Source organism: Schistocerca gregaria, chromosome X, assembly GCF_023897955.1.
Source record: "Schistocerca gregaria isolate iqSchGreg1 chromosome X, iqSchGreg1.2, whole genome shotgun sequence".
NCBI classification, from domain to species: Eukaryota; Metazoa; Arthropoda; class Insecta; order Orthoptera; family Acrididae; genus Schistocerca; species Schistocerca gregaria.
Genome location: NC_064931.1, coordinates 3,952,653 through 3,965,715, shown reverse-complemented (window position 1 = coordinate 3,965,715; position 13,063 = coordinate 3,952,653).

Sequence of the window (13,063 nt, the reverse complement as noted above, 5' to 3'; positions counted from 1 at the left end):
CAGATGTGCATCGTAAACTACTACTGGTCTTCCATTGCACGATCAAAACGTAGACTGTTTGAGACATTACTCCCAAGGAGGAAAGTGCGCATGGTGAGTGTTGTATTCAATCCCGATGCAATTTCTGTGATTCATCAACAGTCTGATAGCCCACAGATTACAGAACGCCTCCAGATGTGCATCGGAAACTACTACTGGTGTTCCAGGGAACAATCAAAGCATAGAATGTTAGAGACATTACTTCCATGGAGGAAAGTGCGCATGGTGCCTGTTGTATTCAATCCCGATGCAATTTCTGTGATTCATCAACAGTCTGATAGTCCACAGACTACAGAATGCCTCCAGATGTGCATCGTAAACTACTACTGGTCTTCCAGGGAACGATCAAAACGTAGACTGTTTGAGACATTACTCCCAAAGAGGAAAGTGCGCATGGTGACTGTTGTATTCAATCCCGATGCAATTTCTGTGATTCATCAACAGTCTGATAGTCCACAGACTACAGAATGCCTCCAGATGTGCATCGTAAACTACTACTGGTCTTCCAGGGAACGATCAAAACGTAGACTGTTTGAGACATTACTCCCAAGGAGGAAAGTGCGCATGGTGACTGTTGTATTCAATCCCGATGCAATTTCTGTGTTTCATCAACAGTGTGATAGTCCACAGACTACAGAATGCCTCCAGATGTGCATCGTAAACTACTACTGGTCTTCCAGGGAACGATCAAATCGTAGACTGTTTGAGACATTACACCCATGGAGGAAAGTGCGCATGGTGACTGTTGTATTCAATCCCGATGCAATTTCTGTGTTTCATCAACACACTGATAGTCCACAGATTACAGAATGCCTCCAGACTTGCTTCGGAAACTACTACTGGTCTTCCAGAGAACGATCAAAGAGTAGACTGTTTGAGACATTACTCCCATGGAGGAAAGTGCGCATGGTGACTGTTGTATTCAGTCCCGATGCAATTTCTGTGTTTCATCAACACTCTGATAGTCCACAGATTACTGAATGCATCCAGATGTGCATCGGAAACTACTACTGGCCTTCAAGGGAACGATCAAAGCGTAGATTGTTTGAGACATTTTTCCCATGAAGGAAAGTGCGCATGGTGACTGTTGTATTCAATGCCGATGTAATTTTTTTGTTTGATCAACACTCAGATAGTCCACAGATTACTGAATGCCTCCAGATGTGCATTAGAAACTACTACTGGTCTTCCAGGGAATTATCAAAGCGTAGACTGTTAGAGACATTACTTCCATGGAGGAAAGTGCGCATGGTGACTGATTTATTCAATCCCGATGCAATTTCTGTGTTTCATCAACACTCTGATAGTCCACACATTACAGAATGCCTCCAGATGTGCATCGGAAACTACTACTGGTCTTCCAGGGAACGATCAAAGCATAGACTGTTAGAGACATTACTCCCATGGAATAAAGTGCGCATGGTGCCTGTTGTATTCAATCCCGATGCAATTTCTGTGTTTCATCAACAGTGTGATAGTCCACAGACTACAGAATGCCTCCAGATGTGCATCGTAAACTACTACTGGTCTTCCAGGGAACGATCAAAACGTAGACTGTTTGAGACATTACCCCCATGGAGGAAAGTGCGCATGGTGACTGTTGTATTCAATCCCGATGCAATTTCTGTGTTTCGTCAACACTCTGATAGTCCACAGATTACAGAATGCCTCCAGACTTGCTTCGGAAACTACTACTGGTCTTCCAGAGAACGATCAAAGAGTAGACTGTTTGAGACATTACTCACATGGAGGAAAGTGCGCATGGTGACTGTTGTATTCAGTCCCGATGCAATTTCTGTGTTTCGTCAACACTCTGATAGTCCACAGATTACTGAATGCATCAGGATGTGCATCGGAAACTACTACTGGCCTTCAAGGGAACGATCAAAGCGTAGATTGTTTGAGACATTTTTCCCATGAAGGAAAGTGCGCATGGTGACTGTTGTATTCAATGCCGATGTAATTTTTTTTGTTTGATCAACACTCACATAGTCCACAGATTGCAGAATGCCTCCAGATGTGCTTCGGAAACTATTACTGGTCTTCCAGGGAACGATCAAAGCGTAGACTGTTAGAGACAATTCTCCCATGGTGGAAAGTGCGCGTGGTGACTGTTGTATTCAATCCCGATGCAATTTCTGTGTTTCATCAACACTCTGATAGTCCACAGATTACAGATTGTCTCCAGATGTGCATCGTAAACTACTACTGGTCTTCCAGGGAACGATCAAAACGTAGACTGTTTGAGACATTACTCCCAAGGAGGAAAGTGCGCATGAAGACTGTTGTATTCAATCCCGATGCAATTTCTGTGTTTCATCTACACTCTGATAGTCCACGGATTACAGAATGCCTCCAGATGTGCATCGGAAACTACTACTGGTCTTCCAGGGAACGATCAAAGCGTAGCCTGTATTAGAATTACTCACATGGAGGAAAGTGCACATGGTAACTGTTTTACTCAATCCCGATGCATTTTCTGAGTTTCATCAACACTCTGATAGTCCACAGATTACAGAATGCCTCCAGATGTGCATCGGAAACTACTTCTGGTCTTCCAGGGAACGGTCAAAGCATAGACTGTTAGAGACATTACTTCCATGGAGGAAAGTGCGCATGGTGACGGCTGTATTCAATCCCGATGCAATTCCTGTGTTTCATCAATACTCTGATAGTCCACAGATTACAGACTGCCTCCAGATGTGCATCGGGAACTACTACTGGTCTTCCAGGGAACGATCAAAGAATAGCCTGTTTGAGACATTACTCCCATGGAGGAAAGTGCGCATGGTGCCTGTTGTATTCAATCCCGATGCAATTTCTGTGATTCATCAACAGTCTGATAGTCCACAGACTACAGAATGCCTCCAGATGTGCATCGTAAACTACTACTGGTCTTCCAGGGAACGATCAAAACGTAGACTGTTTGAGACATTACTCCCAAGGAGGAAAGTGCGCATGGTGACTGTTGTATTCAATCCCGATGCAATTTCTGTGTTTCATCAACAGTGTGATAATCCACAGACTACAGAACGCCTCCAGATGTGCATCGTAAACTACTACTGGTCTTCCAGGGAACGATCAGAACGTAGACTGTTTGAGACATTACCCCCATGGAGGAAAGTGCGCATGGTGACTGTTGTATTCAATCCCGATGCAATTTCTGTGTTTCATCAACACACTGATAGTCCACAGATTACAGAATGCCTCCAGACTTGCTTCGGAAACTACTACTGGTCTTCCAGAGAACGATCAAAGAGTAGACTGTTTGAGACATTACTCCCATGGAGGAAAGTATGCATGGTGACTGTTGTATTCAGTCCCGATGCAATTTCTGTGTTTCATCAACACTCTGATAGTCCACAGATTACTGAATGCATCCAGATGTGCATCGGAAACTACTACTGGCCTTCAAGGGAACGATCAAAGCGTAGATTGTTTGAGACATTTTTCCCATGAAGGAAAGTGCGCATGGTGACTGTTGTATTCAATGCCGATGTAAATTTTTTGTTTGATCAACACTCAGATAGTCCACAGATTACAGAATGCCTCCAGATGTGCATTAGAAACTACTACTGGCCTTCCAGCTAATGATCAAAGCGTAGACTGTTAGAGACATTACTTCCATGGAGGAAAGTGCGCATGGTGACTGATTTATTCAATCCCGATGCAATTTCTGTGTTTCATCAACACTCTGATAGTCCACAGATTACAGAATGCCTCCAGATGTGCATCGGAAACTACTACTTGTCTTCCAGGGAACGATCAAAGCGTAGACTGTTAGAGACATTTCTCCCATGGTGGAAAGTGCGCGTGGTGACTGTTGTATTCAATCCCGATGCAATTTCTGTGTTTCATCAACACTCTGATAGTCCACAGATTACAGATTATCTCCAGATGTGCATCATAAACTACTACTGGTCTTCCAGGGAACGATCAAAACGTAGACTGTTTGAGACATTACTCCCATGGAGGAAAGTGCGCATGGTGACTGTTGTATTCAATCCCGATGCAATTTCTGTGTTTTGATACACACTTCGAAGGTCCACAGATTACAGAATGCCTCCAGACGTGCATCGGAAACTACTACTGGTCTTCCACGGAACGATAAATGCGTAGACTGTTTGAGAATTACCCCCATGGAGGAAAGTGCGCATGGTGACTGTTGTATTCAATCCCGATGCAATTTCTGTGTTTCATCAACTCTCTGATAGTCCACGGATTACAGAATGCCTCCAGATGTGCATCGGAAACTACTACTGGTCTTCCAGGGAACGATCAAAGCATAGACTGTTAGAGACATTACTTCCATGGAGGAAAGTGCGCATGGTGACGGCTGTATTCAATCCCGATGCAATTTCTGTGTTTCATCAATACTCTGATAGTCCACAGATTACAGACTGCCTCCAGATGTGCATCGGAAACTACTACTGGTCTTCCAGGGAACGATCAAAGCGTAGACAGTTTGAGACATTTCTCCCATGGTGAAAGTGCGCGTGGTGACTGTTGTATTCAATCCCGATGCAATTTCTGTGTTTCATCAGCACTATGATAGTCCACAGATTACAGAATGCCTCCAGATGTGCATCGTAAACTACTACTGGCCTTCCAGGGAACGATCAAAACGTAGACTGTTTGAGCCATTACTCCCATTTAGGAAAGTGCGCATGGATTTCTATTGTATTCAATCCCGATGCAATTTCTGTGTTTCATCAACACTCTGATAGCCCACAGATTACAGAATGCCTCCAGATGTGCATCGGAATCTACTACTGGTCTTCCACGGAACGATCAAAGCATAGACTGTTAGAGACATTACTCCCATGGAGGAAAGTGCGCATGGTGCCTGTTGTATTCAATCCCGATGCAATTTCTGTGTTTCATCAATACTCTGATAGTCCACAGACTACAGAATGCCTCCAGATGTGCATCGTAAACTACTACTTGTCTTCCAGGGAACGATCAAAACGTAGACTGTTTGAGACATTACCACCATGGAGGAAAGTGCGCATGGTGACTGTTGTATTCAATCCCGATGCAATTTCTGTGTTTCATCAACACTCTGATAGTCCACACATTACAGAATGCGTCCAGACTTGCTTTGGAAACTACTACTGATCTTCCAGAGAACGATCAAAGAGTAGACTGTTTGAGACATTACTTCCATGGAGGAAAGTGCGCATGGTGGCGGCTTTATTCAATCCCGATGCAATTTCTGTGTTTCATCAACACTCTGATAGTCCACAGATTACAGAATGCCTCCAGATGTGCATCGGAAACTACTACTGGTCTTCCAGGGAACGATCAAAGCGTAGACTGTTAGAGACATTACTTCCATGGAGGAAAGTGCGCATGGTGACGGCTTTATTCAATCCCGATGCAATTTCTGTGTTTCATCAACACTCTGATAGTCCACAGATTACAGAATGCCTCCAGATGTGCATCGGAAACTACTACTGGTCTTCCAGGGAACGATCAAAGCGTAGACTGTTAGAGACATTTCTCCCATGGTGGAAAGTGCGCGTGGTGACTGTTGTATTCAATCCCGATGAAATTTCTGTTTTTCATCAACACTCTGATAGTCCACAGATTACAGATTGTCTCCAGATGTGCATCGTAAACTACTACTGGTCTTCCACGGAACGATAAAAGCGTAGACTGTTTGAGAAATACCCCCATGGAGGAAAGTGCGCATGGTGACTGTTGTATTCAATCCCGATGCAATTTCAGTGTTTCATCAACACTCTGATAGTCCACAGATTACAGAATGCCTCCAGACTTGCTTCGGAAACTACTACTGGTCTTAAAGAGAACGATCAAAGAGTAGACTGTTTGAGATATTACTCCCATGGAGGAAAGTGCGCATGGTGACTGTTGTATTCAGTCCCGATGCAATTTCTGTGTTTCATCAACACTCTGATAGTCCACAGATTACTGAATGCCTCCAGATGTGCATCAGAAACTACGACTGGCCTTCAAGGGAACGATCAAAGCGAAGAATGTTTGAGACATTTTTCCCATGAAGGAAAGTGCGCATGGTGACTGTTGTATTCAATCCCGATGTAATTTTTTTGTTTGATCAACACTCAGATAGTCCACAGATTACAGAATGCCTCCAGATGTGCATTAGAAACTGCTACTGGTCTTTCAGGGAATTATCAAAGCGTAGACTGTTAGAGACATTACTTCCATGGAGGAAAGTGCGCATGGTGACGGCTTTATTTAATCCCGATGCAATTTCTGTGTTTCATCAACACTCTGATAGTCCACAGATTACAGAATGCCTCCAGATGTGCATCGGAAACTACTACTGGTCTTCCAGGGAACGATCAAAGCGTAGACTGTTAGAGACATTTCTCCCATGGTGGAAAGTGCGTGTGGTGATTGTTGTATTCAATCCCAATGCAATTTCTGTGTTTCATCAACACTCTGATAGTCCACAGATTACAGACTGCCTCCAGATGTGCATCGGAAACTACTACTGGTCTTCCAGGGAACGATCAAACCGTAGACAGTTTGAGACATTTCTCCCATGGTGGAAAGTGCGCGTGGTGACTGTTGTATTCAATCCCGATGCAATTTCTGTGTTTCATCAGCACTATGATAGTCCACAGATTACAGAATGCCTCCAGATGTGCATCGGAAACTACTACTGGTCTTCCTGGGAACGACCAAAGTGTAGACTGTATGAGACAATACTCCCATGGAGGAAAGTGCGCATGGTCACTGTTGTACTCAATCCCGATTCAATTTCTGTGTTTCACCAACACTCTGATAGCCCACAGATTACAGAATGCCTCCAGATGTGCATCGGAAACTACTACTGGTCTTCCAGGGAACGATCAAAGCATAGACTGTTATAGACATTACTTCCATGGAGGAAAGTGCGCATGGAGACGGCGGTATTCAATTACGATGCAATTTCTGTGTTTCATCAACACTCTGATAGCCCACAGATTACAGAATGCCTCCAGATGTGCATCGGAAACTACTACTGGCCTTCAAGGGAACGATCAAAGCGTAAAATGTTTGAGACATTTTTCCCATGAAGGAAAGTGCGCATGGTGACTGTTGTATTCAATGCCGATATAATTTTTTTGTTTGATCAACTCTCAGATAGTCCACAGATTACAGAATGCCTCCAGATGTGCATTAGAAACTACTACTGGTCTTCCAGGGAATTATCAAAGCGTAGACTGTTAGAGACATTACTTCCATGGAGGAAAGTGCGCATGGTGACTGCTTTATTCAATCCCGATGCAATTTCTGTGTTTCATCAACACTCTGATAGTCCACAGATTACAGAATGCCTCCAGATGTGCATCGGAAACTACTACTGGTCTTCCAGGGAACGATCAAAGCGTAGACTGTTAGAGACATTACTTCCATGGAGGGAAGTGCGCATGGTGACGGCTTTTTTCAATCCCGATGCAATTTCTGTGTTTCATTACCACTCTGATAGTCCACACATTACAGAATGCCTCCAGATGTGCATCGGAAACTACTACTGGTCTTCCAGGGAACGATCAAAGCGTAGACTGTTAGAGACATTTCTCCCATGGTGGAAAGTGCGCCAGGTGACTGTTGTATTCAATCCCGATGCAATTTCTGTGTTTCATGAACACTCTGATAGTCTACAGATCACAGATTGTCTCCAGATGTGCCTCGTAAACTACTACTGGTCTTCCAGGGAACGATCAAAACGTAGACTGTTTGAGACATTACTCTCATGGAGGAAAGTGCGCATAAAGACTGTTGTATCCAATCCCGATGCAATTTCTGTGTTCCATCAACACTCAGATAGTCCACGGATTACAGAATGCCTCCAGATGTGCATCGGAAACGCCTACTGGTCTTCCAGGGAACGATCAAAGCGTAGCCTGTATTAGACTTACTCACATGGAGGAAAGTGCACATGGTGACAGTTTTACTCAATCCCGATGCATTTTCTGAGTTTCATCAACACTCTGATAGTCCACAGATTACAGAATGCCTCCAGATGTGCATCGGAAACTACTTCTGGTCTTCCAGGGAACGATCAAAGCATAGACTGTTAGAGACATTACTTCCATGGAGGAAAGTGCGCATGGTGACGGCTGTATTCAATCCCCATGCAATTTTCTGTGTTTCATCAATATTCTGATAGTCCACAGACTACAGACTGCCTCCAGATGTGCATCGGGAACTACTACTGGTCTTCCAGGGAACGATCAAAGAATAGCCTGTTTGAGACATTACTCCCATGGAGGAAAGTGCGCATGGTGACTGTTGTATTCAGTCCCGATGCAATTTCTGTGTTTCATCAACACTCTGATAGTCCACAGATTACTGAATGCATCCAGATGTGCATCGGAAACTACTACTATCCTTCAAGGAAACGATCAAAGCGTAGAATGTTTGAGACATTTTTCCCATGAAGGAAAGTGCGCATGGTGACTGTTGTATTCAATGCCGATGTAATTTTTTTGTTTGATCAACACTCAGATAGTCCACAGATTACAGAATGCCTCCAGATGTGCATTAGAAACTACTACTGGTCTTCCAGGGAATTATCAAAGCGTAGACTGTTTGAGAAATACCCCCATGGAGGAAAGTGCGCATGGTGACTGTTGTATTCAATCCCGATGCAATTTCTGTGTTTCATCAACACTCTGATAGTCCACACATTACAGAATGCGTCCAGACTTGCTTTGGAAACTACTACTGGTCTTCCGGAGAACGATCAAAGAGTAGACTGTTTGAGACATTACTTCCATGGAGGAAAGTGCGCATGGTGGCGGCTTTATTCAATCCCGATGCAATATCTGTGTTTCATCAACACTCTGATAGTCCACAGATTACAGAATGCCACCAGATGTGCATCGGAAACTACTACTGGTCTTCCAGTGAACGATCAAAGCGTAGACTGTTAGAGACATTACTTCCATGGAGGAAAGTGCGCATGGTGACGGCTTTATTCAATCCCGATGCAATTTCTGTGTTTCATCAACACTCTGATAGTCCACAGATTACAGAATGCCTCCAGATGTGCATCGGAAACTACTACTGGTCTTCCAGGGAACGATCAAAGCATAGACTGTTAGAGACATTTCTCCCATGGTGGAAAGTGCGCGTGGTGACTGTTGTATTCAATCCCGATGCAATTTCTGTGTTTCATCAACACTCTGATAGTCCACAGATTACAGAATGCCTCCAGACTTGCTTCGGAAACTACTACTGGTCTTAAAGAGAACGATCAAAGAGTAGACTGTTTGAGACATTACTCCCATGGAGGAAAGTGCGCATGGTGACTGTTGTATTCAGTCCCGATGCAATTTCTGTGTTTCATCAACACTCTGATAGTCCACAGCTTACTGAATGCCTCCAGATGTGCATCAGAAACTACGACTGGCCTTCAAGGGAACGATCAAAGCGAAGAATGTTTGAGACATTTTTCCCATGAAGGAAAGTGCGCATGGTGACTGTTGTATTCAATCCCGATGTAATTTTTTTGTTTGATCAACACTCAGATAGTCCACAGATTACAGAATGCCTCCAGATGTGCATTAGAAACTGCTACTGGTCTTTCAGGGAATTATCAAAGCGTAGACTGTTAGAGACATTACTTCCATGGAGGAAAGTGCGCATGGTGACGGCTTTATTTAATCGCGATGCAATTTCTGTGTTTCATCAACACTCTGATAGTCCACAGATTACAGAATGCCTCCAGATGTGCATCGGAAACTACTACTGGTCTTCCAGGGAACGATCAAAGCGTAGACTGTTAGAGACATTTCTCCCATGGTGGATAGTGCGTGTGGTGATTGTTGTATTCAATCCCAATGCAATTTCCGTGTTTCATCAACACTCTGATAGTCCACAGATTACAGACTGCCTCCAGATGTGCATCGGAAACTACTACTGGTCTTCCAGGGAACGATCAAACCGTAGACAGTTTGAGACATTTCTCCCATGGTGGAAAGTGCGCGTGGTGACTGTTGTATTCAATCCCGATGCAATTTCTGTGTTTCATCAGCACTATGATAGTCCACAGATTACAGAATGCCTCCAGATGTGCATCGGAAACTACTACTGGTCTTCCTGGGAACGACCAAAGTGTAGACTGTATGAGACAATACTCCCATGGAGGAAAGTGCGCATGGTCACTGTTGTACTCAATCCCGATGCAATTTCTGTGTTTCACCAACACTCTGATAGCCCACAGATTACAGAATGCCTCCAGATGTGCATCGGAAACTACTACTGGTCTTCCAGGGAACGATCAGAGCATAGACTGTTATAGACATTACTTCCATGGAGGAAAGTGCGCATGGAGACGGCTGTATTCAATTACGATGCAATTTCTGTGTTTCATCAACACTCTGATAGCCCACAGATTACAGAATGCCTCCAGATGTGCATCGGAAACTACTACTGGTCTTCCAGGGAACGATCAAAGCATAGACTGTTAGAGACATTACTCCCATGGAGGAAAGTGCGCAGGGTGCCTGTTGTATTCAATCCCGATGCAATTTCTGTGTTTCATCAACAGTGTGATAGTCCACAGACTACAGAATGCCTCCAGATGTGCATCGTAAACTTCTACTGGTCTTCCAGGGAAGGATCAAAACCTAGAATGTTTGAGACATTACCCCCATGGTAAAGTGCGCATGGTGACTGTTGTATTCAATCCCGATGCAATTTCTGTGTTTCATCAACACTCTGATAGTCCACAGATTACAGAATGCCTCCAGACTTGCTTCGGAAACTACTACTGGTCTTCCAGAGAACGATCAAAGAGTAGACAGTTTGAGACATTACTCCCATGGAGGAAAGTGCGCATGGTGACTGTTGTATTCAGTCCCGATGCAATTTCTGTGTTTCATCAACACTCTGCTAGTCCACAGATTACTGAATGCATCCAGATGTGCATCGGAAACTACTACTGGCCTTCAAGGGAACGATCAAAGCGTAAAATGTTTGAGACATTTTTCCCATGAAGGAAAGTGCGCATGGTGACTGTTGTATTCAATGCCGATATAATTTTTTTGTTTGATCAACTCTCAGATAGTCCACAGATTACAGAATGCCTCCAGATGTGCATTAGAAACTACTACTGGTCTTCCAGGGAATTATCAAAGCGTAGACTGTTAGAGACATTACTTCCATGGAGGAAAGTGCGCATGGTGACTGCTTTATTCAATCCCGATGCAATTTCTGTGTTTCATCAACACTCTGATAGTCCACAGATTACAGAATGCCTCCAGATGTGCATCGGAAACTACTACTGGTCTTCCAGGGAACGATCAAAGCGTAGACTGTTAGAGACATTACTTCCATGGAGGGAAGTGCGCATGGTGACGGCTTTTTTCAATCCCGATGCAATTACTGTGTTTCATTACCACTCTGATAGTCCACACATTACAGAATGCCTCCAGATGTGCATCGGAAACTACTACTGGTCTTCCAGGGAACGATCAAAGCGTAGACTGTTAGAGACATTTCTCCCATGGTGGAAAGTGCGCGAGGTGACTGTTGTATTCAATCCCGATGCAATTTCTGTGTTTCATGAACACTCTGATAGTCTACAGATCACAGATTGTCTCCAGATGTGCCTCGTAAACTACTACTGGTCTTCCAGGGAACGATCAAAGCATAGACTGTTAGAGACATTACTCCCATGGAGGAAAGTGCGCATGGTGACTGTTGTATTCAGTCCCGATGCAATTTCTGTGTTTCATCAACACTCTGATAGTCCACAGATTACTGAATGCATCCAGATGTGCATCGGAAACTACTACTATCCTTCAAGGAAACGATCAAAGCGTAGAATGTTTGAGACATTTTTCCCATGAAGGAAAGTGCGCATGGTGACTGTTGTATTCAATGCCGATGTAATTTTTTTGTTTGATCAACACTCAGATAGTCCACAGATTACAGAATGCCTCCAGATGTGCATTAGAAACTACTACTGGTCTTCCAGGGAATTATCAAAGCGTAGACTGTTTGAGAAATACCCCCATGGAGGAAAGTGCGCATGGTGACTGTTGTATTCAATCCCGATGCAATTTCTGTGTTTCATCAACACTCTGATAGTCCACACATTACAGAATGCGTCCAGACTTGCTTTGGAAACTACTACTGGTCTTCCGGAGAACGATCAAAGAGTAGACTGTTTGAGACATTACTTCCATGGAGGAAAGTGCGCATGGTGGCGGCTTTATTCAATCCCGATGCAATATCTGTGTTTCATCAACACTCTGATAGTCCACAGATTACAGAATGCCACCAGATGTGCATCGGAAACTACTACTGGTCTTCCAGTGAACGATCAAAGCGTAGACTGTTAGAGACATTACTTCCATGGAGGAAAGTGCGCATGGTGACGGCTTTATTCAATCCCGATGCAATTTCTGTGTTTCATCAACACTCTGATAGTCCACAGATTACAGAATGCCTCCAGATGTGCATCGGAAACTACTACTGGTCTTCCAGGGAACGATCAAAGCATAGACTGTTAGAGACATTTCTCCCATGGTGGAAAGTGCGCGTGGTGACTGTTGTATTCAATCCCGATGCAATTTCTGTGTTTCATCAACACTCTGATAGTCCACAGATTACAGAATGCCTCCAGACTTGCTTCGGAAACTACTACTGGTCTTAAAGAGAACGATCAAAGAGTAGAGTGTTTGAGACATTACTCCCATGGAGGAAAGTGCGCATGGTGACTGTTGTATTCAGTCCCGATGCAATTTCTGTGTTTCATCAACACTCTGATAGTCCACAGCTTACTGAATGCCTCCAGATGTGCATCAGAAACTACGACTGGCCTTCAAGGGAACGATCAAAGCGAAGAATGTTTGAGACATTTTTCCCATGAAGGAAAGTGCGCATGGTGACTGTTGTATTCAATCCCGATGTAATTTTTTTGTTTGATCAACACTCAGATAGTCCACAGATTACAGAATGCCTCCAGATGTGCATTAGAAACTGCTACTGGTCTTTCAGGGAATTATCAAAGCGTAGACTGTTAGAGACATTACTT